The sequence below is a fragment of the Pogonomyrmex barbatus genome, unplaced genomic scaffold (assembly GCF_055798465.1).
Source record: "Pogonomyrmex barbatus isolate J1 unplaced genomic scaffold, ASM5579846v1 scaffold6, whole genome shotgun sequence".
NCBI lineage: Eukaryota > Metazoa > Arthropoda > Insecta > Hymenoptera > Formicidae > Pogonomyrmex > Pogonomyrmex barbatus.
The window spans coordinates 10,886,360-10,913,453 of record NW_028297160.1 but is presented as its reverse complement, the minus strand read 5'-3'; the positions used below and the strand labels follow the sequence as shown (position 1 = coordinate 10,913,453).

Sequence of the window (27,094 nt, the reverse complement as noted above, 5' to 3'; positions counted from 1 at the left end):
TGCCGCCCTTTCTGCGTTGAATTTAATTAGCCAGTCTCTACATGTGCGGATATATATAAATAATACGCGTTAAGCGCATATGCTGAGTTACTGTTTAATCTCGATGCTTGATCACTGCAGCGGTGTGTGTGTGTGTGTGTGTGTGTGTGTGTGTGTGTGTGTGTGTGTGTGTGTGTGTGTGTGTGTGTGTGTGTGTGTGTGTGTGTGTGTGTGTGTTTAGTGCCGCCGTAAACTGCACGCTCCAACTATAACTATATCGTCAAGTAATTTTGGAAAAGTGAGATACTTTGTTGAGGCTCTCGAGGCTCTCGGCCCGGAAACGAAGGTGAGAATATCTTTTTAGTTAAATCCAATAATCTTTGGCTACTAAGTTTACAAAGTTGAGTCTAAGCGAAATGTGGTATCAATGGGATTACTCTCTCTTGGTGAGAGAGTACGATACGATCGAAGATAGTGAAGATAATGTGGCTTTTATTTAAAAAAGTTATTATTTTGTTCGATATCTTATTTTAATGTCGCTTATTTCAAATATAATATATTTTCAATAAAATTAAACAAGTTATTTACAATTTATTTACAATATCTTCTTTGCCATGCAAATAATCATAACTATGCACATAATGATAAAACTTATATAAGTATAACCGAATAAGATTTCAATAATATTTGTAAAAATCTTATAATCCAAGTGTAAAAAAAAAACGGTGAAAGAGATCAATATTTTTGAATTATGCGTGCCAGAAATCCAATTAAGGAAAATGGTGGTGAACAAGAGTTATGCACAATATTTAATCGTGAGTGTTTAAAAATTCAAATTATTCAGAAATTAAATTACATAAATTTAAATAATGAATAATATCGATTCTTACATTTCAATTTGCAAATAGAATCGATAGTTTAGACTCGCACTGCTCATGATATTAACATAGTAATATCAAATATCATGCAAATGGCTGGATATATGTGTGTGTGTGTCATATTATATAATGTCTGTGTCTAAATAAAGATATAATAATGTACACCTTTTCGGAAACATGCAGAACATGTGAGATCGTGCTAAATTTAATGCCATATTATTACACTGTTTTTATACTTATGTAACCTTTAATAATCTGTATGTAGCATTCAATTCGTGAAATTGTAAAAATTCTCATTTTTCACTCCGTTCTTTTCAGTCTTTCAATCAATTTTTTAAAACTGATCAGTCAAAAGAGTAAAGGTTTTATATTTGCAGAGCTAGTCTCGCTATTCTTTAATTGTTTTCTTAGAAAGATAGAGAGTTCAGTCAAACGCTGTCGCAAAGATAAGCCTGTTGGAGCAATTTCACTCCAGCATACAGTATGTATTCATAGAGTTTCGTACGATCGCGTACCAACATGGTGAAGGCCCTACGATAACACTATCTCCTACATACACACGTGATAGTGGATGGCTTGAATCGAACCAATTTCTGGGCACATGTTACGTCAACTTGCCTATCGGTGTAACTGTACACAGTGTGGTTCTGTCCTCTGAAATTTCGCGAAATCGAATAATTCCGGAAAGGTTTGTGCAAGGATAAGGAATATTTCGAGGAATATTCCTTCTTTCATATGTCAATTTGCGATAGAATATCTTTCAATACTTTCAATATTACTTATACAATTATATTAAATATGTTTGCAAATAATTAAGCTGTAAAGAGAACATTATATTTCTTGAGCGAAAAAAATATACTTGTAACAAATTAATATAATATTAAAAAAAATAAAAGTTTTGTTAATTGGATAGCATCAAGTTTCATTTATGTTACGTATTTATTTTGTATATATAATAGATGAAAATTGGTCATAATCATGTGGAATTTTAGTCGATATAATGCCTTATGTGCCTTAGCGGTATCGAATGTTGAATCAGTAGTAAAACAAAATGCGAACAGTGATCGTACTGGGACTAACAAAGGACTTCATTTACAAATCATAATGGTGTACATGTAGTTGTATTTGATAAGTACCGAAATTGGTTGAATACCGTCTCGCTTTGAACCTAAACACCGATGTATTGCAGTATATACAATAGCAAATATATCGCTATCAGTAGTATCATGTTCTGTTAGATATATATATATATATATATATATATATATATATCTGTTGTATATGTATATGTTCTACGTGCACAGTATGTCCAATGTAGTTATTTGTTTAGTTCGAATAGCAATTATATCCATTTTGCATATTGGTGATAATGCAAATGACACATTGAGTTAATCGAAAATATTTTAAATTATTAAAAAACCACTCTCAAAAACATTTTAAACCGGAAGAAATAAGAGATTAAAGTATGGCGTTAATCATTTTATAATGACGCTAATAAGTTTACAATGGATTTTTTTGTAATTCGCCTATGTAAATAAAAAGTTTATTACAAAATTATATAAATAACGGAAATAGTATTAACGTGTATACATTTTTCGTGTAAACAAATTTCGTGGTAGCGTATTTATATAATTCTTTGATTAAATTCTCTTTTCTTTAAATCTTCTTATTCCGCCCAATTATGTCTCTCGCCACAAAGGCAGATTTTGAGTTAAAATCTTGGCCACGCCATAGTTGTACGGAAAATTTCATCAGTTACTTTTCCAAGCAATTTGGAAGTTAGAATTACAGTGAAAGAAAAAAAGAAATAAGCATACTCGGCTGTAAAATTAAAGTGCAGGTTATTTCGCCTAGAGAGAAAAGGTTTGAACAAAAGTTTTCACTTGAAAGAAAATCTTTTGAAAGTAGGTTCAAATCGACTTTTATCGATTTCCTAGGAATTGCATGCTGCCCATTAAGGCATTACCATCGTGACGTGTTAGCTTCGTGCACGTGCGATAGATTTAATTCGAGACATAGGTGACAGCGACTGCATCGTAGTAGCGAAAGAGTTCATGCGTTCGTCGAGGCATTATGAATTTTTAATCCGACACACTCCGGCATCATCATTAACGTCAGCCTCTAGTGATTAATTGAACGTATATGGGCAGTTTTTGTCACAGAAATTGCGGCCGAGCGTAAACGAGCAAAAAGAATCGCAAACGCTCGTGACATTCTCAGATTAGTCGTAGACGTGGCTGCATTGTATATATTTAGAGAGAATTGTATCTCGAGGATACGTTTTCTTTCGGTATTTCAGTCACGTGATATTTGGAAAGAAACGAAGCGATCTATGTGAAGGAGCGAAGAAAGCTCCTGGTAGAGGAAAGGAAGAGGAAGTAAGGTGATAAGAAAAAGTGAATAGCGTTAAGAGACAAATTGAACGCGAATAGAATTAATTGACGTCGTGAGCGCATTAAGGAGAAAGACATCACGTTTCGTCTTTGTTGTAATAGGAGGAAAAAGATCTGCTAGCTACAAGAATCGAATAAAGTCTGCCAACGGCACGAAGTGTAAAGATAAATATAATGTTGTGATCCTACTTAAGAACAGCGCAATCTTCGCAATATCAATCTTTTTATATATATATATATATATATATATATATATATATATATGTCTTGTAATAATTTGTCATTTAATACTAAAAGTTTGTAGGTAAAAAATATATTGTGACGAGAGATCAGGAATTATTCACAGGTAGATCTAAAAAGTACAGATTCTCTGCTCAGTTAAAGAATGTAATGTTTCAATTTCGATCAAATCAGAACAATGACGTGACGAAACGTGATATGACAGTAGTTGAAATTTTCATCCCCAAGTCATTCGTAAATTCCATCTTTCATGATAGATAGAACAACATGGCGGACGAAATGAGTTTTTCTGATTTCTTGCTTTATATGTGTAAGATTCTTCGTTCGTGATCTTATTTGAACATATGTACGTTTCAGCCTTATTTTCGGCCGGAAGCAAGCGGAAAACTCCATTATCGCCGTATCCCTACCTGAGCTCGGCCTTTCTCTAGTCAAGGGAACCATAAATTTCGATGCGTCGAACAGTTGTCGGACCTGGATCATTACGGATATATGTTTTCTCTCCACTGGCGCTCCTCCACTGTCATCATAAAGAAACTGATAGACACGCGCTATCAAAATGTATCGTTCAAAATGATTGAGATACATTCTCTACTTTATTAACTTTCTAATCCTTTAAATTTATAATATTATTATGTTACGCTTCTTAAATAGTTCATCTAAAAAAATAAGTATTTTTATATTTAATTATATTTAATAGTTTATCTGGGATAATAAAAAATCTAAATATTTGTAAATTTGATTAATTATAGAATTTACAGATATTAGTAAATGAAGAAAATTAAAAAAGATAGCAAATTCGTTAAAAAATAGGAGAGAGAGAGAGAGAGAGTGGGGGGGGGAGGGTGGGAGGGAGAGAAGGAGACAGAGGTTGAGAGGCCATTTACACACTTATTATTATTGTCAAAGAGCATTGAATTATCGCTGAAATAGATTGGCTCTTTGTAATCGGAGGTAACGGTTCGTCTTGACGCTTTAAGAAGTCGACATCAATAAAGCAAAGCTTCCACGTAGAGTGGTGCTTCCGTTTCCAGAGTATTACAAATCGCACTCGTGCCAGAATCTTATAGCGTGAATTATACGATTGGCGCTGTTAGAAGTTTGGACCCCAGTAGAGAGAATCCGGGACGCGTGATTCCGAGGGTGAAAGACGGATCGTCTGTTTTTTTTTTCGTCGGGCGAACGAATTATTTCACCGACCGCTATAAAATTACGATTCTTCTCGTTTCTGTTCTATATAAAATATAAAAAATACTCCAAAAGTCAGGTTTCGAGCGATCATCCAAATTCTCAATATAGTATATCGATTTTTGGTCACGGAAAACCTGTGGCGAATATGAAGTTTATTTCAATATTAAATGTTTCGGCAAACACAAATTGTAAATTAAAATTCTACATATATTAATCTATCAAATTTCATTTAGACTTAATTAAAAAATAAAGATATTCTGAAATTTATGTTAAAATGAAATTTTTCTTTGTAAATATAAAAGCGAGATTATTATTTACTATAAAATTAATTATAATTGCTATGATTATAATTGCTTAATAATGATAAATTATTTCTCAGTTACAATAGAATTTATTTAAAGTTTATTCAAAATGTATAGTACATAATATTTAATTTACAAGAATTGTTAATTAGTTAAAATTGTAATCGGTTTTGTTTAAATCTTTAATAAGGCAAATTCAATGTAATATTTTGCTTAAAAATGTATTTTATATATCTTTATGTAAACATTATTCGTACTTTTTAACAACATTTTAGCCAACTTTCATTAATATGCTATACGTTATGATTTAATTTTTAATTAGACTAGCAAAACTTGATCAACTATAATATAATATAATATAAAAAAAACTTATTGGCTATAAAAATTATGAAACGATAGTTCTAAATTTATTGCAAGTACATGAAGAAAAAAGTAAGATATAAATAATTAAGAAGAATAGCAGAGTCACCTATAGAAAGAGTTAATAGGATGAGCGAGCTACTGGTTGCGGTGATTGTAAGTTTACCGTTTACTCGCCATAAATCTCAGGTACAAGATAATAAAAAACTTTGAAAGCTCCACAACAAAAGCTCCTTCGTGTCTACTCGAATAAACTTTTACTTCTTGTACTTGTGTTTTTTAAATCCCCTTGACGCCGGATTACGAGTATATTCTATGAACTACTGTGTTCATTAATTAATTATAATTATAATTTATGTGTAACTTTTATTCTAATTTTATGATATGAAAATTAACATTCTTTATAACAATTAATCAATAAATAAAGTTATTTTGAAGTCGAAAAGTATTCAGCAAAAATTTTCATGTTACACAAGATCAAATTCTGAGGTTAAACATTTTAATGCAAGTTTGTTCGTATCATATTAAATTTGTTACATACTGCAAATTCATCATAAAGTTAAAATTAAAAATTTTCTAGCGATTCTAAAACGATTTTTCATCTCTCTCAACTTAGTTTTATTCTCTTGTTCTAGTCACTATTACTAGTCAAGCTCTAGCTGTTTTTTTATCAGTTGCTTTAATTTTTCTGCAACTAAAGAAAATTTTAATTACCTTAGATTTAATATAGATTTGCTATTATTATATATTTTACAGTAAAAAAGTAAAATAATAAAAAAGTAAGGAAAGACATTTTGTGTATACATAGAATATTATCGTTACTTTCAATTAATCCTCTTCCTTTTGACTGATCCGTAAGTTCAAGTATACTTTCGCGTTCAATCTCAATTAAATCTCTAGAAATCATTTATCCATTAATACTTGAATCTTCATGATCAGGTTACGCCTATTAGGGCTAATTGCGACTCCCCACAGATTCTTCCTCGTCGGATATTTCGGTGTGGTATTGGATCGCGTTATCTCGGAGGATCTTGAACACCGAAACACATCCAAAGATCACGGATTGCTATCCCAAAGCAGACACACGGACCATACCGCAGTACCGCTAATCTCCTCGAGATCGTTTCACCGCGGGGCCAAACGGAGTCCATCCATGCGTGAAGCGGGAGGACGGCAGTAGCTCGATACACGGAGAGTCGAGCGGGGGCTGGATTTAGAAGCGGCTGATTGGAATTCGATCGTCGGGTCAAGCGGCTATGTCGAATTGGAAATGCCTAGACGGCCCTTCTGATAATCCGTGTACATTCGAGCGCGCTTTGTCTCACCGCTTCTCTCTTTCGACAGTTCTCATCATTCCAGTACTCTTCGTTCCGCCAAAATCGCTTACTGCATAGCGCGCCCCCTCTCCCGTTCCCCTTCTCTCCCCCCCCCCTCCCCTTCGCCCCTTGTTATTTTGTTATTTCCTCGTCGTTCCTCGCGTCCCTTCTTTTCGCGCGTAAAGCGCGACCGTACATCCACACAGATTCGAGTTCTACACGCGACGTTAGAGAATGTCCCAAAATTTCCCGCATGTATGCCTCCGCAACGGGACATTATTTGCACAGATGTGTATCACGAATACGCTAATAACAGTCAAGGGAATGGTAATGTGCAACAAAAAGCGAAACCGCTACCGACCGCGATTCAATTGCGAATGAGAAATTATCCGATCATAATCCGGAGCATTAGCGCGTAAACTGGTAACATACTTTGCCATCGGAAATGTTATCAACATTACGGGATGATTAATACAACATTTGTATCGCTATTTGTTTTACTGGTACTGTATTTATAAATATATTATATATATATTATATATATATATATTATAAATTGTTTATAAGTTGCATTTTGCTCATTTTTCAGAGTGGGCACTGTTCAACAATATTCAATATAGCCGTAATAACTGTTTTAGAAATAAAATCTCATAGCTTAAATTATTATTTTTACCGTTTCCCACTGTCTTGTATTTCCAGTGTGCTTTCGTAATGGCAATCATTTTCTTTACAAAGTTATAAATATTCCTATTTGAATATTATTTCCTGTTTGAAATATGAGAGGTTTATGTTCCTAGAGGAATTAATTGGCGCGTGACGATTACGTGAGCAAAACTCGATAACAGAAATGACAAAATGAAGGGAAAAAGGGGACAAATCTCTTTTCCATTTCTGGAGCTGAATTCTGATGGGCGGCAAACGCTCAGCTCGTAAAAAGAATCACGCGAGGCAATATATTTCACCTTCAGTTTTCTCATTCGCCTCGCGTCCATCTTTGTCTTTCTCATTGATTGTCATGGATCCGTATGTTCGACCGGAAGTCTAGGAGATTCCGTGAGAATTTGTCAAGTAAATTGAAAAGATGCTCGTCTCTCTCTTGGAGCACGGAGCACGGAAACGACTGGAATCGCGCGAAATTCTCGAATGAGGCGAGTGTGCTCGTGGAATGAAGAATTGGCCAAAGAGATCCGTTCGTTGTATAAAGTTACAATTCTCGGCGACGAGAAAAATCAGGTAGGAAAATCCATTCTCGCTTCCTTCCTTCCCCTAAGCATTCTCTAGCACTTAAGATTGAACCGCTTGTGTTCCCTCCGTTCTGTTTTTACGACCAGGAGGGATGTTTTTCCTCTGCTGCCTTTTCCACCTTAATAGCACGTGTGTGTACATGATCTGTTTCTACGTGCGTCATCTACTTATCTCGCAAAATGGAGAGTTTGCTAAAAGCGATAGATACGTAAAGAAAAATACGGGAACGTCAGTTCTTTTTTCCTATTTCCTTAATGTAGCACAAGCAAAAAATATATAAGATTAACTTTTGTAAAGATACATACAAATGCTTGATAATATTTAAAACTATAAGATTAATTAAATATTAATTAATTTCATGATTAACTTCCTTCATGTTTGTAATATTGATTTATGCATTTATGTAATGTATTATTTGTTACAATATGCAACATTGTTGTATATTAGTATAATATACCCGTTATAATATGCAATACTAATACAGCAATAAATTATCATAAATATATACGTTTAGTAATATGCAAATAATTAATATTCTTATTCAAGCTACAACGTTATCTTACGTGGAACGAAGTATTTTGCCTCCATATCGAAAGGTATGATAAACTTATCGGACGATTAATTTAATAAAGCAACCACAATACGAGATGGAACTACAGGTTATACTGAATGCACTTGTGATAAATGCGAGTTACAATGCCTCGACCGAGATGTATATCTCAATAGCCGCAAAAACCACGAGTTGCTGAATGGTGCCTCATGAACTCGCCGTCCACGTAGGACGTAGAGAAATCGTATTTCGCGGCATCCTATTGGATTTGATAAATGAGTTGAGCGCGTAAGTGCCGAAGCCATGGTGGATGGACGACGAGATATTTCGCTGAGCAGGTTTCGAACATGGGAAAGCGAAAGAGAAGCAGCTGCGACTGAAATTCCAGTAGATTATGTAGACGATTAAAGGGGTTTGTGGAAATTGGAATAGACTCAACATGGCGACGAATGGTGACCTCTTCTGGGACAAAATGGAATGTTCAATTACCACGCAATCTTAGTCTTACTGTAATCCTCATAATATTTGTGTAATTTGTTCGCGCAATAAGTGAAATAGATATCAATGGCTAGATATTCAATTTAAGTCGTTACATTTTCCCCGTATCTATATAACAAAACTTGAAAGTTATCATTAAAATTATTATGCAGCCGTTGTCAGGATGAGCAACTATCGCTTTCTAAGAAATGAAGAAATCTTGCGAGAAAAATAATCACGGAACAGAACTGATGTTCAGAGCAGAGCAATCTTTAGATAAAGGGATAAAGGACGGCAAGAATGAATAAAAAAATGAAGGAGGAACGTTGATGAGATATGATATTCAAAGCTTCGGTAATTATCATTAAGAATTTTCATGTCATCGCACAGGAATCACGTTTATTATCATAATTGCAAAGTAATCGAAGGTAATTGAATCGCATAGCAGCCAAGAGCGCAAACAGTACGGCGGTAATAATAAAAGTGATATTTGCAGTCGTCATTCGCAGTTGTAAAGACTGACCATTTGAAAGAGGAGAAGGGGGGAGAAGGAAGATTCGTAGCAACGTAGTAATCGCAGTAACGTCGGAGCTGGTAGTAGTAGCAGCAGCGGTGGTGGTAGTAGTAGTGGTAGTAGTAGTAGTAGTAGTAGTAGTAGTAGTAGTGGTAGTAGTGGTAGTAGTAGTAGTAGTAGTAGTAATAGTAGTAGTAGTAGTAGTAGTAGTAGTAGTAGTAGAGTCGGATGATCGGTCGTTTCAGGAATGCCAGATATTAAAATACCGCAGACTCTCCCGTTCCACGTACCAGGACAACCACTACGCTGCCCTATGCTCTCCGTTTCACTTCTCTACCCCTTCCTACCCTTCCTCGGTCATCTTCTTCCAGCCATCCGTCTATCCGCACGTTTCTTCCTTGTCCCATTTCCTCTTCGCTTTACCGCTCGCCGCTACTTCATTTTGCCCTGGATTTCCTCCGGAGAATATTTCGGCATCCGTGCCGAAAACCAAGTTGTCCGCATTTCCTATCTCGCTATCTAGCCATCTTCCGACATCTTCTGACGCTGGGGCCCGGCGCTGCTTATGAAATCACGTAGGTATTACGCGCATACCACGATGTATACAATGCATTCATGAGCCGTACGCGCGAATATTAAATCGTTCGCCGCAACATTCTGTATAGCAGGCGAGACTACTTGGTAACTTGGTAACTTGTGCCGGAAATGCCGTCAGCCAAAATTCACGGTTCATACGAACGATCATACATTTGATTCTCGAATAGAGAATAAAAAAGAAGATATCACATAAAATCTATATAATTCGTATAAATCGTGAACGTTGGTATATGGTAAATGTAGAGGGGTCAAACGTGCGATCAGTGCCGCGTAATGCAAAAATTTTGAATCTTGTTACATTTCCAAGCGGAAATTGTTATCGCCGCCTAATAGATAATAGATTGCCTAGAAATAATTTCCCCGTATTGCCGGTAAGCAATCTCATCCGAATGACAGATTCGGCTGACAGATTTTTTTGTAATTTCGGTGAGTAATCGATTCTCCTTTAAAACTTCTCTCTTCGCTTCTTCCTCATTGAACCATCTACCATTTCTTTCGATTTTCCATCGCGCTGTTAGCCGGCACAGAGTATATTCACTTCAAGTGAGGAAGCGAAACGTATTGAATCGCGGCGGTGCTCTTTTCTCGCTTAGATATTCGCTTAGTCCGCTGCCAAATCGAAGAAATTTCCTCGCCCGAAAAATAGATGGGACGTGAGATCTACGTCATTTAAGTTGAATCGCACAAAAATCGAACTCCACTTTGGCATTCCCATCTTTGTTTTCAAAGAACTTGGGCCATTCCCTTCATTCGGAGCAGCAGTTCCCATCTGACTGCGGGCCAACGACTGCGATTTCTTGCGAACCAATTCCGGAAGAGATCAACCGATGCTACGTTCGGGAAAGTAACTTTGTTCGAAATTCGGATAAATGTCGAAAATTTCAGACGACACCTTCGTGGATCAGCGCGTCCCGTAAGAGGTAAGGCGATATTAAGGGCTTTCCGTGTTAGTTGCCTTAGCATCCGGCATGATGAAAGTTATTTACACGAAGAGCTATTTGCTATTTACGAGCCGTAAACTTCAATATGAGCATCTCAGGTATAAATACTCAGGTATAAAGCAAATAGCGCCGTACGCACACTTATGCGGTACTCTGAGAACATAATCTTCCGGTATAAACGTCGGTGAGTGCTCTTTTCCCTGTCAATATCCATCAGTTCCGCGTTGCTAAGATATTATATAACGTCCTGTCGGAAGGATCCGGCGGATGGTAGATTCGATTCCTAGTACCTCGTTAGCGCGTACAGCGGTGAATGATATCTATAGATATTATCGCGAGATCCGTTACTCTCCTTGACAATTCTCATAAATCCATCACGGATAATAAGCAAAAAATCAAATAAATATAGATCGTCTCAGACATCGTGAATCTTTTTTTCAATTAAGAAGATTGTTGTTGACAAATAATTTTTCAGTTATAAATCCTTATAAATTACATCTCGATCAGATTAATCTTTGTAAGGAGAAATTCATAAAGAGAAAAATACTCTTCATCTACAACAATTATATTTATAAATTTTTTTAACTTTAAGATGATCGATGCCCGCTTAACAAGATATTTAACGTTTATAATTAGGCTTGATACTTGGAGCGTATCGGAGCGTATCGGAGCTTGGAAAGTATTCGATTACAAAGATGGAGAGACAGAGACAACTAGAGTAGAGAGTGAAAATTCAAGGAACTCGATAGATGGCGGAAACGCATAACAAATAGGATATATTCTCTCTAGAATATATTTACATTCTGCATATAAATGGCTCGACATATCCGGGAGATGATCCAAATCTTCTCTTCTTGGTTTATCGTCGCGCCATCGAATCGCGTTAAACGCCATCGTGGTGAGTGCGCGAAGCCGCAACGATGCCTCGCGCGTGCAAACCGCGAAACTCTCAACTCCAAATGGGATATTAATGTCCACTGTCAACTTCCACGCTCCGGGGCACCAGCCCGCGGAGAACAACTAACTGTTTACAGGCGATGTATAGTCGACGAGAGGGTGCTTTCCCACCGGTTGCCGACTGCTAGTCCTTCTCTTCACACAGACAAAGTCCGCTCTGCGGTCCCACGATCCATCCGAAATTCACGGCTCAGCCCCGGGAGAAGCACGGAAACTAATATCGCGAGAGACTACACCTACCACGTGATGAGAACTGCCTAGCTATGGCTGAGGTTACGCCGGTAGAGAGTATAAAAGATGTACGACGTTCTGGGACGACGCTGATTGGGAAATCCAGTGAGTATAGCGAGTTCGACCACTCGTGTACGAGATCCTCTTATTCAGGAAAGTCAATTTATAATCGCGCTTGAATAATGTAATGATTAATGATGAGGGAGTAGCAGCGATAATTCTTCGCTATTGTTTGAAAATCTATACGTCCTCGGACGAGAAATCTGATAAATATTCTTGTCTTTATGTGAGCTTTACTTACATAATTTATACGGAAATATAATATACTTCTTAAATAACGACAATTCTATATGTATATATATATATATATTAAGATTAAGATTAGATAATAGTGTTGGAAGATACAATTTTATGTTGAATATAACGGACTCTCATGTTATAAAAGATCAAAGATAAAACTGGAATACGTACAATAATCTGGTGGTGGAGGAGAACGATATTTGCAATAATAATTTATTCAATCTATTTGTAGCTTTATTTTAACCGTTTGCGGCTTAAAATAAAGAAAGCATTCTCCGTGATCGAATTCTCAACTTGTACAAAACACAAAAAAGATAAACGTGTAAATATTTTAAGTACGTGCGCCTGCATTCGATATCATCTTTCACCTTCCTTGTCTGTATTTCCCAAAGTTATAGTCCTAATAATTTATTTACTCGCTTTCACATTCCATTCACAGTATCTTAAACTAATATCTATTGCACTCCGACAATCTGACATGTTTTACATAAATTATATTTTCATTACTGGTTGCGCATCTGCAAAGATTTCGCGATCTCAAGAAACGAACTTCTTTGCGAAGCTACGTGCATTCATCCTCCTCATTCGTCTCGCGTAAGCGAAAAGGAAAAGAAAGAGGAGGACAGAGAATGGAGAAGAGATGCTGTAGATACGTATGTCCTACGGTGAGAAAATGCTCAAGACATATCCTCAACCGAATCGAAAACGTGTGTTACTTCGCATCGATTTTTCTGTCCTCTCGCTCGCAGGAATCCGCCACCGCGCCACAATCTCTCAGCAAACGATTCGGCTTTCTCGCGAAAGCACCACTCACCCACCTCCGCTGACCTCTATCGTTTTTCTCCTGCTGTGCGCCATTTTCCTCGCCTACCCCTTCTGTCAACGTGCGCGGAAATATAATGCGAGTGATCGCATAAATCGTTCACTGCTATGCCGAGTGCGTTGTTACCGAAACGGAAGAAACAGACTTTCTTATGACTTTTGCGGAATGCTCAAAGAATCGTTGTAATAGGATCGTACGAGATCAAAGATTTAAGTATTGCTGTTGCTTGACAACTTCTTCAATTTTTGAAAAGTCACTGACTTGTGTCATTACTGAATTTATCTTTATCTTAATCTTTGTATCTTTATTACTTATAATAATTATGTAATAATTATGCAATTTTTTTCTAAATCATAATTTTTCAACCAATAACAAAATTAACCTTTTTTTTTATAAAAAATTTGATAAATATTATTCACATTCCACAATTTTATTAAAAAAAAAACTGATATTTTTAGTATAATCTTTAATATAGTTTATTCCTTTTGTTTTTAATTTATTAGTTTATACTAATTTATATATTGCAGAATGATAATTTGTAAGACTACATATAAAATTTTTTAAATTTAATCAAAAGTTATAAAATTAATCGAAAATAATTAGTATAATATTCTACTGATTCTCCGCTATGATTTGTGGTAAATATATTGGCATTTCGGTTTTTTACGTAATCTTGAGTAACGAACAAAAAGATAAAATGAAATTCAAGAAAAAAACGGGTCGGCTTCGCTGGCTTGTGAACCATTCCATATTTCCACTAATCTTCTTTATGTTCTTTATTTTCCTCTTTCTACATCATTGACATACATCACTGACATATATGCGAATTTCGTCACTTATTTTATATATATATATTTTTTTCATTGAAATAGTTAAACTCATAATATTATACTGTATAAAATTGGATTTATATTTAAGAATATATATACAATAATGTTTGAATATATATATGTTTGAATATATATACAATGAAGTCTACAATTTTTATCAATGACAAATAGTACAACTATATAAGTATTTCTAAACTATTCCTTTCTTTTCTATAAAATAAATTTATAAATTTATCTCTGATGATAAATGTAACATAAATGATGTAATATGGAATACCACATAATTTTTTAAATTCGCAGAACTATTAAAAATAAATAAATAGATCAAAGACAAAAAGTTTTTATTTTAATTATTTTGTCAATTATCTTGTGCTTTTAAAGATTAGTTCCTTTCCTTTTTTTACATTTGTAAATAAAAATGGAGGAAAAACACAAAGTATTCTTAATTAACTTTTTGTGAGAAAAGATCTTGTTTTGATTGATAATTGTAATTGAAAAACTATATGATATACTGTTGTAACAACATGACGATTTATACATGATATCAGCATTTGTTGCTGCCAAATATCTCATATATTGTGAATATAGTCGGATGTAGTATATGATCAACGCCGGAAGTAACAAAAGAGCCGCAAACTGCAAAACGCAAAACCAAAATCATACCGCGTTTATCGGAAATTGGTCTTTGCAGTGATGCAATGTAATGTAATGTAACCATATTGCTGTTACAATAATTATTACAAGAATTTAAAAAATAAAAAAAAATGTATTTGAAATGTATTGAATAAAAATAAATTGTAAATAACTCTTTGTTACGTTATATAAAATAATGATTGTCGCATTGTATAATACGTTATCGAATGATTGTTATTAATTTTTTTAATTATTATTATTATGAATTTAATTTAACAAAATAATATTAGATTTATTTCTGTTACAAATAAATATAATATTTGTTGTCATTTATGATTAGCTAATAAGATTGATTCTTATTAATTTTCTCTCAAGTTTTCTATAGTCTTTCTCTTTAAAAAAAAAAATATAATTCAAAAGTTACTTATATCTACATCCACTTACATCTAATCTATTTTATCAATACCAATAACAATTTACTTCAAGAGATAATGTAATTGTTTTCACATGTTACCATAATGCGCAGGTCTTCGTGTATTATATTCAAGCTAGCAAAGTTTTATCGATATTGAATCGATTTTTTTTTGTCCATTTGGATAATGTCATATGTTTACGTCTATTTTAGTTCGATATAATAAAAAGAAATTGTGTGTAGTGTTTGCATGATTACAATAAATTTTTTTACAATAAAACTTGTAACGTACTTTAGGAAATAAGAAAAAGTTAAAAATACGTGCCCGTGTGAAAGAAGCTGGTGCATGGTTATAATTTATAATATCTTCTCAATGCAACTGCATTACAAATTCCGGCCAAAGAGACTTTGTAACGTAGTAAATAGTTTTATATATATATATATATATATATATATATATATATATATATAAGAATATTAAAATCGGAGGACTAAGATGTTGAGTATTCTTTGAAGCTATTTGAATACTAAAGTAGTAACAATGAACTGAAATTACTGTCCCAAGTTTTCTTCTCTATACAGACTTTTGCAAAATGTAGATCCTACTACCTAATTCTTATTTCACAGTCTCTTTGTGTTTCTCAAAGGTACTTTTTTTCTTAGGAAATGTAATGAATATTGTACCATTTTCAGTTGTAAATGCAAATCGTGTAAGCTGTATAGACCATATTATAATAATATAATATTAAATTTTTAAAATTTTAATTCGAATTGCCTCATCTCCTGAAATTTTTAAATTCTCCGATGACTGTGATAATATAGATATGAAAAAAAAACAGCTTCTTTTTTCAAAATTTTATTAAAGCAAATATTACTTGGCGAAAAATTTGACTTTAGAATCGGTAAGCGACTGGCCACTCGCGCTGCATGCTTTTCTATGACAAAGCTCTTCCCTGGTTCAAGTTTTAAAAGACTCTACGGTTTACTCTACTCTTCTGCTTGGACATGGCACATTTGCAAGAGGTTGGCCCGACTCGAGTGGTTCGTGCTAGTTTTGCCGTATATATTCTGAAGGATAGACTTTTCAGAAGCTAGGATTCACTGGCACTCATGCCAGTGAATACCCAGTTGGACGCTTATTCATCCTTTTGGTTATCGTTTTCATCGATCCCATACGATGTATCCCCGATACATCTATATCTTAATCTTCCAATCTTTACTGCTACATTCCTTTTGGTATACTCCACATCTCATTTGCTTCAATCACCTTCGTCAATTTTGATATCGAACCTACATTATCGCCTACATACCGGTCGATCTTCCGTCAAGTGATATTTTCATGTCGACTGGAGATATTAACTTATGGCATATATACAAAGAAGAAAGCAAATTAATTTTTGCTTGTAAAACGTGTTATGCAAACTTGTCAATCATGTATGCAATATGAAAGCGTCAGTTAAAATTATTATTATTTTTAATAATAATTTTTTGCTTGCTGTAATCTAAGGAAAAGTTTTTTTAATTTTTCAGAAGTAGGTAATAAATTCTAGTTGCATCGAATAACAGCGCGATGAGATATCTAGATCATCTTGACATTTTTTTTTTTTTGTAAAATACAGAAAGAAAATAATTTACGTTAAATAAACTGCATCTATTGTTTCTGCATCTATTTTTAACCGTCTATACTTTTATATGCTCGTATATTAAAGTCATAAAAATGCTTGGGATTAAGTATATAATAAATTGATTCTAGCAACTGACGCTTCGCGAGCAATCTTCTACTTGTTTATCAGAAACTGCCAACTGCTACGTTTTACAGCAGGATAAGGTACTGACTGTAAAGGATGGGCACTGATTACTGCCAGACTTCCCCTTAATGATGAAGGATAGCCTGAGCTTGCCTTTATACCTAATCTCTATAATGAAACTACAGCAAACCATATTGCATTACATATTCGAATAAAAGTAACATTTCAGAAACATACCATTTTACTCAATTTATTTATAATTAATTAAAGCTTTTGTCGTACAAAAGACAAAAAGACTACATAGGCATATTTTATTATATTTTTTTGCGTAAATTTTATAATTAATCATAAGTAATAATAAGACTAGAGATATGTTTCATGTGAAACATGAAATATATAAAATTCAATTATGTCGATATGTGTAGTGGAATGAACGGAGCATAATTTCTCACGTTTATTCAATGTTTAAATTTAAAATGTAAAATGCTATTAAGGATTTATACATGTACATTAACAAGTATTATAGGATAATTCATATGAGCTGAATTAATCAGTGAATAGCAACATTAAACTATTAAATTTAAGTGCTATAAGATGCAATAAAGATATTACATCAGGAATTATGAATACAAAGTACAAATTAATTTTCTTTCTTCGCGTTAAAAAATTTATACCATTTTACATATATATTCACAATAAATTATTTAAAAAATAAAAAAAATTAATTCATTATTATCAACGACTATAAGTCTGTTTAATTTTTTTATCCTTTTGTGACCATGTAATATAAGCCACAAAATTCAATAATTATATATCAAATGAGTACATAATACACACACGTTTTATACTCGAGTACATCTTATTATTTATACATCTTATAGACATACGCACATGCGCATACAGAAATTTACTTATTCGTTAATGTTAATTAAATCGTTGCAGAGAGGATATATATTTCAATCACATATTGACGTTTTCTCACTAAATTTAATAACTTGCTTACAAATTATTTTGCAATTGTACAAACATCGATAAATGAATTATTTTCAAAAAGATATCGTATAATTTTTGAAAATCCTAGAATGACAGATTATACCATAAATTAATTGTAAATTCAAACGTGTGCAAAAACAATATATACGAGTATGTAACAGCAGAAAATTCTTTTCTCGCTTTTCTTTTTTTTTTTTTATCTCTTTTGTAATTATGTTTGTAATTATGATTTAGAATTTTGACTTTATTAAAGAGAATATTTTTACTTTATTGTTTTCAAAGAGCTCTTATTTCTAAGACTTGTATTTTAGTAATAATATTTTAATCTATATTTTTGTAATAACTAATTCAATTTAATTAGTCAGATTCCGGTCGTCATTCCGCGGATGTCAGTGTTTCACGGCGCTTCTGTCCGCTTGGCGGATTCTAGCTATATATTCCGAGCTCTCGGGGACGCAACGTCCACAAGCATTGGCGGCTGTATATTCGTAGATAAGACGGAAACACTGGAATTGTACATATCGATTCACTCTGCCGATAAGAGTATCCTCCAACCTCCGTACTCAGCTTCACGATCTGCCGCTGTTCACGCTACAGCCCGAGATAGAGAGAGAATCCGAACCCGGGGGTTTTGTTCTCCTCTCCGGCATCGATCGTACGCTTCGAAGTCGTCCTTTATCCAGGAAGGGAAAGGACCTAGTAATGAAGGCGAGAGGGCGGACTACCGCCCCATCCTTCGTTCACCCATTTCTCTTCTCACCGTTGTCTCCTCTCGGTCACCCCATCCCGATATACCCGTTCGTACCGCCACCATCACCGCTGCCAGAATCCATCTCGACATGCGCGCGCGATTCTCCACAAACTTTCCAGAGTAAACTTTACCTCACCGATCGGTCTCATGGCTTCACGTTAGAGAGAGAGAGAGAGAGAGAGAAAGAAGATCTATGCATCGGTCTATGCTCGTAAAGCATTTCGTTAGACGAAATGAAAAGTGCTGTATTTTTTCCTTTCGCAACGTCACCAAATCTAATATTCTCCGATTGAGATTGCCGTTAATAGAAAATCTTTGCGGCGTCACACATTTCAAATAACGATATAAATTCTGAAGATTCATCTCTAGTATAAAACAAACAAATATACCATTGTGATTTTTTTTTTAATTTAAGAATTGTACATTAATATTTACTTTATTTATACCGTTTGATTAATGTTTCTCAAATTGTTCTATTAAAAAATATCTCACGTATATCATTTAGCATGTCTTTCCAAAATGCGTCTCGTCGATTGTGAAATATAACATATTTCGACGAGAATCACTCGAGAGATTTTGAATCGGACGTACAACAGGGAATATAATGAAAGCGATTTATCGACAGATTCAGAGGCTGACGACAGCGTGTTAACCTAAATTACGTTGATCAAGACTAACGTAGCGGCCACGATGGTAGGCTCGTCGATAATGTTTTGTCTTAAATGTATTATTACATCGTTTTGCTTTATCGCGCATCGATGGGATTTCACATTATATCATACCTAAGAACTTGGACTAGCAGAAAATTACTTAAAAAATAATCTATGCGCACAATTTTTATAAAATAATGTAGTAAAATGTAACAAATATATTCTAACTTGCATCTTTATATTATGTCCTTGGTACATCATGTTGTAATTTACGATCAATTGCACTAAATCTTTAACCGTTCTCTAAACAGAGAACAAAACAAACGTAGGGTTATCATAAATCATATCTCGTCCAAGCGAAACAAAATAGAAAGATTTCTCGGTCAATAATCAGTGACTTTCTACACTCGTTATTCTTCTGACAGACCTGTCAGGAATTGAATTGAAATGGGTTGACAGAGTAAGGTCAGAGTATACGTGACTGCACGGACTAAGCGAAATTCGATCATCATGCGAGAAGAAGCTAGATTGGATGATTCCTACCAAGGCAATAGAGCGAAGGTTGAACGAGGAAAAGACTTTTGGTTTGCTCGTCAAAAGTAAGTAGTGGCAAGGGAAGAAAGATCAAGAGAAAAGAAAGAGAAAAGACGGAGCGGACAAGGGTATACGAGGTCTCACTTGGTAATTGGTTCCAGAAATCGAAGTGCCGATATAGGATTGCGATAGAATCCGTAAAAATAACACGTTGATCACGAATTCGTATGTAAGAACGTAGATGTAAGACGTGAATTTTCCGAAGGGAAGATACTCGAGCCTTTTCTTTTACTCGCGCAATCGTGAATGGCGGACAGTTCATGGAGCGAGTCTGTGAAGACAGCGCCCGCATATTGTCTACCTTTGGAACATTTCAAAAGGAAATCACAGAACGCGCGATTTCAAATAGAGTTACTTCGGAACCTTTGAGGTGGTACGAACCATTATTGTACCTCTCGAGTAATATTCTATACGACGAGCAATTATTCAAATTACTCGGAAGAATACTCCAATGCCATGGAGTTGCTCAAGCGGTAACTCTTGAATTAACAATAAGTTTTTTCAAAGAATCGTTCACTCGTAAAGGTGATATTAAGAATAATATTCATCGCCTTGTTAATTAGAGAAATAATTGTTTCGTACGGTAACAGCTTCTTTGACGGACAATACAAAGTAGAAATTATGGCAAAGCGATAATCGAATACAATCAGCGTAGATTTGTGATAGCTGATATTATTAGAATTATAGTTGAATTGTAGAATTTCTTACAGCAAGAATGTTTCTTAGATGTTTAAACTTGTCTTGTTCCCTGTCTTAGTACCACAAGCACATTTAATCTGCATCTTACATGAGTATCATAGATCGTGACTGGTCGAGCAGCATTGTAGGCGACACGACGGAAATTGAACATTATCCATTTTATAGCTACAAATAGTTGGTGTACGTGACTCGCAAATACCATTAATCGTATTACGTAATTTGTCATCATGAATACCGCTTTCCGATTCAGTTCGCCGCGACATGTAATTTTAAAGATGCTTGGAATTACGATATTTCTCGTTGGATTGTAATTGTAATTAAACGGTGATATGCGCGTGATTTCGATTTCTTCGTTTCTTCATATATTTATTCGAATTGGACATTTCATATAAACGATCATTCTTTATCAATATCCCAAAGTCGCGATTTCGCAATTTTATTGTCGTAACGCCAAAGGATATTTCGAGAGATTCATAAAAGCAAGAAAACACAGAGTTGAATAAACCATTCTAATGGAACGTTGTGGAGATTGTTCTTTTTCGAAATGTACAAAAAGTTTAATTTGAGAGAGAGAGAGAGAGACAATTGAAGTCTGAGCCTCTGATGAGTCAAGGAAATATTTGTTATTAAATACTATTGACACATCGATATCCTAGCGATATCCATAGTTTTTGTTGTTTAATCCAATATTTTATTTTTGAAGAAAGAAAAAAGAGATATGGGTTTACGATATACGTAGCTCGAATGATTCGAGGAGAAATTGTGAATCAGACAGATCTAGTGTCTAGTGTCAAATGTATCTCATCTTCAGTTAATTAATATGTTAACAAAACATTTGACTAACACTACACGACTAAAGTTATTACCAGTCGGATGTAGAACACTGATGTTACCGATCGATATCTCATCGTCACATTGAATTCTACGTACTATCTGGATATTATATTGTATTAATTACTATTACAAACGTTCGATGTTCTATGTGTGATAATGTACAATCACATCAAGTAACGTGATTATCGTTATGGACGTCGTTGATGCATCAATACGATATGACGTGCCCGCGCCCGTATCCATTGCAATATGATTTTGCAATTATCGTTAATGGTATTTGGATATTATACGTATTGTGTGTTTTATGGCGATGTGCACAACCCGTTTTTGTTAACATTACTTGATTAACATTACATTCGACATGACCGATTAAACAACGCGTAATTGGGAATGAACATATAGAGAATCAATCTTCGCGAATTTAATCGTTCACAATTTGTAGATCTGCACCATTTATGTGCTTTGAAGGAAAGGAAGGGGGAAGTAGATTTATTCTCTGCATCGATATGGAAGTAAAGTCTATTGCAATATTCATCGTGAACATTTTGTATTCCGAAAGCATATTTTTGTAAATTTTACAAAACTGTCCCGTTAATATTATGCTTATATTTTATTTAATAAAACAACGTTTTCTCTCGTACTGGAGTCGTAATTGCATATTCGATTTCGATCACGGTTAATGAACAACATCATAATCCTGTTAACTAAGTTATGTTACATTAAAAAGACACGATATAAATGTGTATTATAGTTCGTAATCAAAATGCAGTTCGCAACGAAAATTCAGCGATGCAATACATACAACATGATTAAATCAGCATTTGCTGATTGCGTTCTAATTATATCGAAAAGCTATTTTCCAAAAGATAATAATCAATTTAATTTTTGTACGGACCAAATGTAATTTTACATCATACAGGACAAATATTTTATGTATTTTTGTACAATATTATGTAATCTTTCATAATATACAAAATGTTTGAAAATACATTAATATTTTGTGTAATATTCCACAGAGGCATATTAAATCTACGACATGTATGAAAGCCGCATCATGACGAAATGTAAATGGAAATGATCGCGAAAGAAGGAGGGCAAGAAAGTGAAGTTATGCAACTCCAATTCGGAAAATTGGTCGACATATCAGGTCAGTGGTTCTACTGTTCCGACTCAAATTTCTTATCGCTTTCTCTACATATTGCCTCGCTTTCTTCCGCTGTTCTTCCGAGTTCGTCATAGTTGCGGTAACTATATATCGAATTGAAAAAAGAATGACACCAAAGAATCAAAGTCCAAAGCTAGTGAATAAAACTTCCTCCCTCTGTCCCGACAAAATATTTACAAAATATTTATGGCGATTCGAAACTTGGATTCGAGGAATAAAGTAAAATTTGTTCCTAAAGAAAACGGTGAGAGATATCGTGCCCGCGAGCGAATTCTTCGAGGGTTGTGTAGTAGTTTGTTGATTCGGTGACAAGTCTCGACGAATCAAGGGCGAACTGACCGTAAGATCAATTCGGGAAATCCCTAAGGACTGCGATATTGAATATTATATACTGTATTTTCGATATCGTCGTAGAATATTACATCGTATTTCGGCAAAAGGTATTAAATGCAGGCCTAGGTAAGGAATATCGTAACGTAATTTAAAACCAAATTTAAATTTATAGTTTTGTCTCGTTTTCAATTTATTTTCTTTTCTGGCAAAATAAAGGGCCGACTGACATATCGTCTCGGCATTATTCGTTATTACTAGAAAGATACTATTACTTAGATACTATTGAGTCTTTGTATGGGAGAACGTTTTTCCCGCTTCAGAATGCGATCAGATTATATGATTATGAAAAATGCTACGTCACTAGGTGAGTCCTATTCTACAGACCAGCACGCAGGTATGCCTAATTCGTTTAAGTAAATAACTGTGAGTGAAACTCGAGGCTAATGAGAAAAGTTAGAAGTGCTGCGGCAGGGTGGTATCTAACAATATTTTGCGTAAATTAACTCTCAGCTTTCTCCTCGATATAAACTACTGCCTTGAGGAAATGTATAAGTGGCATATCGCGGACGCAATTTAACTTTAACAAGCACATTGAATAAATAATTAGATCTGGATGCGTAATTAAAGCCGGCTGGATCGTCGCGCGCGGAATATCCGTCCGGCGCGATTTCAGGCGTTTGTTTAAATTTTAATTAAGCGCTCGATTAGCCTGCCGCGTATCAATAGTTGTTAATTATTGCACGGTTAATTGGCGATCTGAACGATAAATTTGGTTCTTTATGATAAATACACGTTGCAGCCCATTTTATCCATGATTAATATTAGGCGGGGGGGAAGTTAGTAAATTATAGAAAGTGGAAATTCCATCCACAAATGAAAATTCGATAAATTAGAATGCAGCTGGAAATAACTAGCAATAGCAAGTGCCCCACACACACACACACACACACACTCTACTTCTTTTCGTCACTTTGTCTCACGTGTTCACCAACATTCGTCCTCCGACATTCATATATTCGAATTCGCCGGGCTAACGTTAGATCTGCATAATTGATGGATTTTTACCTGGTTATTTTCGTTCAGCCGTTCGCGGCGCCGTAATGTCTGATAATCAGTCTTTTGCATTCTTAAAGCTCCGGTTGAGTGCCTCTCGCTTCGAATTCCTCGCTGGCATGTGATCCGCACCTTGAATAGGGCACTTGCTGCTTTCTAACATTCGACGAAGAGTTTCCAACGCATTACGATTCCACGAGAGCAGAGTACAAATCTAGAGAGACCAAGTTATATCATTCTTCTTTCCTCTTCTAAATTTCTGACCTGCCGTTACCGTTTATCTTCCTACATTTCTTCCTCCTCTTCTTTCTTACCTTTCCAGTTATTTTAGATCATATTTACTTAATGGTAAAAATAGCATTCGGAAGGAAACTATAACTCGTTCAGCAAAATGCGCGTTACCGCTGTATAGTGAAGTGATAAAAATATGAGAATGTTTTATATATAATGTTTTATATATGTATATAGAGAATGTTTTCGCAGACAATATAACAAAGATGAATATTAGAAATTAACGTGGAAACGTACTTACGATCCATTACGCTGAGAAAAACGTACAATGAAAATACGGCAAACTAAAAGTGCAAAGTAGTGTACAAAATGTTTTTTCGGCCTGATAATGTTTCAGAGTATTAAAATAACTAGTTAGCGGGAACAAAAAGTATAAAATTAAAAAGTCAATGAAATCACGAACTGATCCATTATAACAAAAAAAGATATCATATGCTTTGGTTCTCATTTCTCGTAAACATATTTCATTTTATATTCAAAATAATATATACAATTTAGCAGTTTAAAATAATAGATATTGCACGGTAAACTCAATACCGGTGAATTTATCAAATAAACATAAAGTAATTAAAAACGACATAGAGGCTTTAATTTTTTAAAAGTTAAAATGCACTGATAATTGATAAAATCTTAATATTATACGAATATCGCATTAAGTGCACGAATATGATTGTGAGATAAAAGTAGCGAAACGATCGCGCATGGTCGAAACTCCGTGAAAACGATTACGCATTCTCGTAGAATACGACGAAGCACGATTCTCGTAAAAGCTCAGAATCTCGTTTTTCTCGGTCTTTCTTCCCGAGTACTTTCCTCCATTAGTTCACCACTATATACAGCCGCCTGTCTCGTGCAAATCTGAATCCATAATGTAATCCGTTCCATGAACGGCCTTTCCTCGTGACTAATAACGCACGCTTTCTCTCTCTCTCTCTCTCTCTCCTCTCTCTCTCTCTCTCTCTCTCTCTCTCTCTCTTTCTCCGCGATATCACATTACCGATTACTAATTAGCGCTTATACTTTCGCGTTTTGCGCGGCAACTAGTGATCTATCTATCGTTCTCTCCTCACTCGACTTTCTCGTAACTCTTTCACACCTTCTGTGCCGCTCAATATATCCGCCAATCGTCCGGCAAATGCACGATACGTGGTGAACACTCACGTAAAGTGGAAGCTACGAGTGCTACCACCTTCATCCCCTGCGGCACGCAAGGTCGCTGATCCCGGATATCGTGTGCACCGTCGGATACCGACACGAACGAATGGCATTTAGAGCGCATTGCCTTGTCTGCGGTGGCTGGTTGCAGTTGAACGGGACGCAATACACGAGAGCACGATGACGATGAACTAGGACAGGCGTGATCTTATTAAAAAACATCTCGGATGAGATGCAGCTACCACCACGATGCGGAGCTACTCGCGAAGAAAGGCAGCGGCGACCGGGTCGCATCCTCGATGGGATGAGAATGCCGAATGCCTCTTGTCTTGGAAATTTTTTAATAAAGTACATCGCGGCGATGTGCGGCGGTGTGTGTACATCTCCACCGTCCACGTACCGGAGACACGATGAGCCGTGCGTCACCGCGAATTACTCTGGAATTGCTTGCGAGTCGCGCTGCCGTGAAATGCATCCCCGGCGGTGAATGACAGCCAAGAAGCTTAAGGCCGCTGTCACGTCGTTGCAACGTTGACGCCGTGGATTTGCAGAGGGGAAACTAATGTTTTCTGTCTCATCGCGTTTACATTTAGATTTCACGTGGGTGCGCATGTCACTTAAGCTTTAAATCTCGGTAGGGGTATCCTCGATCGCAATGATCTCGATCAGTGATCCGTTGTCTTCGAAAATATATCTCGCGCGACTCCCACGTGCTATTTCCCTTTGGTAAAATATTAAAAAATTCAATACGCATAAAACGCCTTAAACGGCATTTTCATTCTCATCGACTCTCTCGCGAGACCAAATATTCTAAAAAAAAATCCATTTGCCTACAATTCCCAGACAAATTGAATTAGCATATGCTAACAGCAAACTCTTTACATATTTTTCTCTGAATTAACCAACAACGCGCGCAACCACTTCGTTTTCGTATCAACACACACGTGCATATCGCATGCGCTGTGAATTGCTCTCCGATATTATTTGCATGTTGTGCTGTTTCTTTGCGGTATACGCTTGCCATCTTATACTGATTTTTTTTCTGTTATTCTTCTCCTTATTACAAATAATTTACATAAATTTATCAAAACTTATAGTTAATATTTTTTGTATTAAAATTATAAAATAACTTTATCAGTCATCGTTACTAACATGATATTTAAGAATATTAAAATATCAAAATATACTAATATTGATATTTTGAATTACATAATGTATTCTTATTTTAATACATAGTGTATTATTCATCTGTATAAAGTGCCTTATGTTCGATTTAATAATTATAATACTCGACATATAATATATTATCTGAAAAACAATTGCAAAACATTAGATCATATAATGTTTCACTCTTAAACAAGTATATCTTCAAATTTTCGTTTCGTTCGGGCATATTAAAGAACATAAAGTTTGTAAACTTGGTGGAAGTTATGAAGTAATTCCATCATTTAAGTAGGAAGTAGATTAGAACTTTTAAGTTTACCGACGTAATCAGAATGGCTACTTGAACATGCTTGTACTCCAGTCGACGAGACTGAAGAGTACTCTTGAAAATTCGAAAACTTATTCGAGAGCATAAGTATCAATGATTTACTCTTAATAGCGAGAAAAAAGATAATCGGAATTAATGTTGAATAACAAATCTTTCTAGTGTAACAT

General features: G+C 35.0%; 1 protein-coding gene and 1 long non-coding RNA gene across 3 annotated transcripts in view; one reads left to right on the top strand and one right to left on the bottom strand.

Annotated features, from left to right (window-relative positions):
• Positions 1–9,553, top strand: part of LOC105422040 (uncharacterized) — a 132,724-nt gene extending 123,171 nt beyond the window's left edge. The window contains exon 3 of one of the 2 annotated variants that reach the window (XR_016140629.1): positions 8,451–9,553. This is a non-coding gene — a long non-coding RNA (uncharacterized LOC105422040). Of the gene's footprint in view, positions 1–3,847; positions 5,377–8,450 lie in introns of those variants that run through there. The other variant, XR_016140628.1, reaches the window with a different exon arrangement.
• Positions 1–27,094, bottom strand: part of Octalpha2R (alpha2-adrenergic-like octopamine receptor) — a 104,204-nt gene that overhangs the window by 64,413 nt on the left and 12,697 nt on the right. The gene's annotated exons all lie outside the window — the stretch shown is intronic.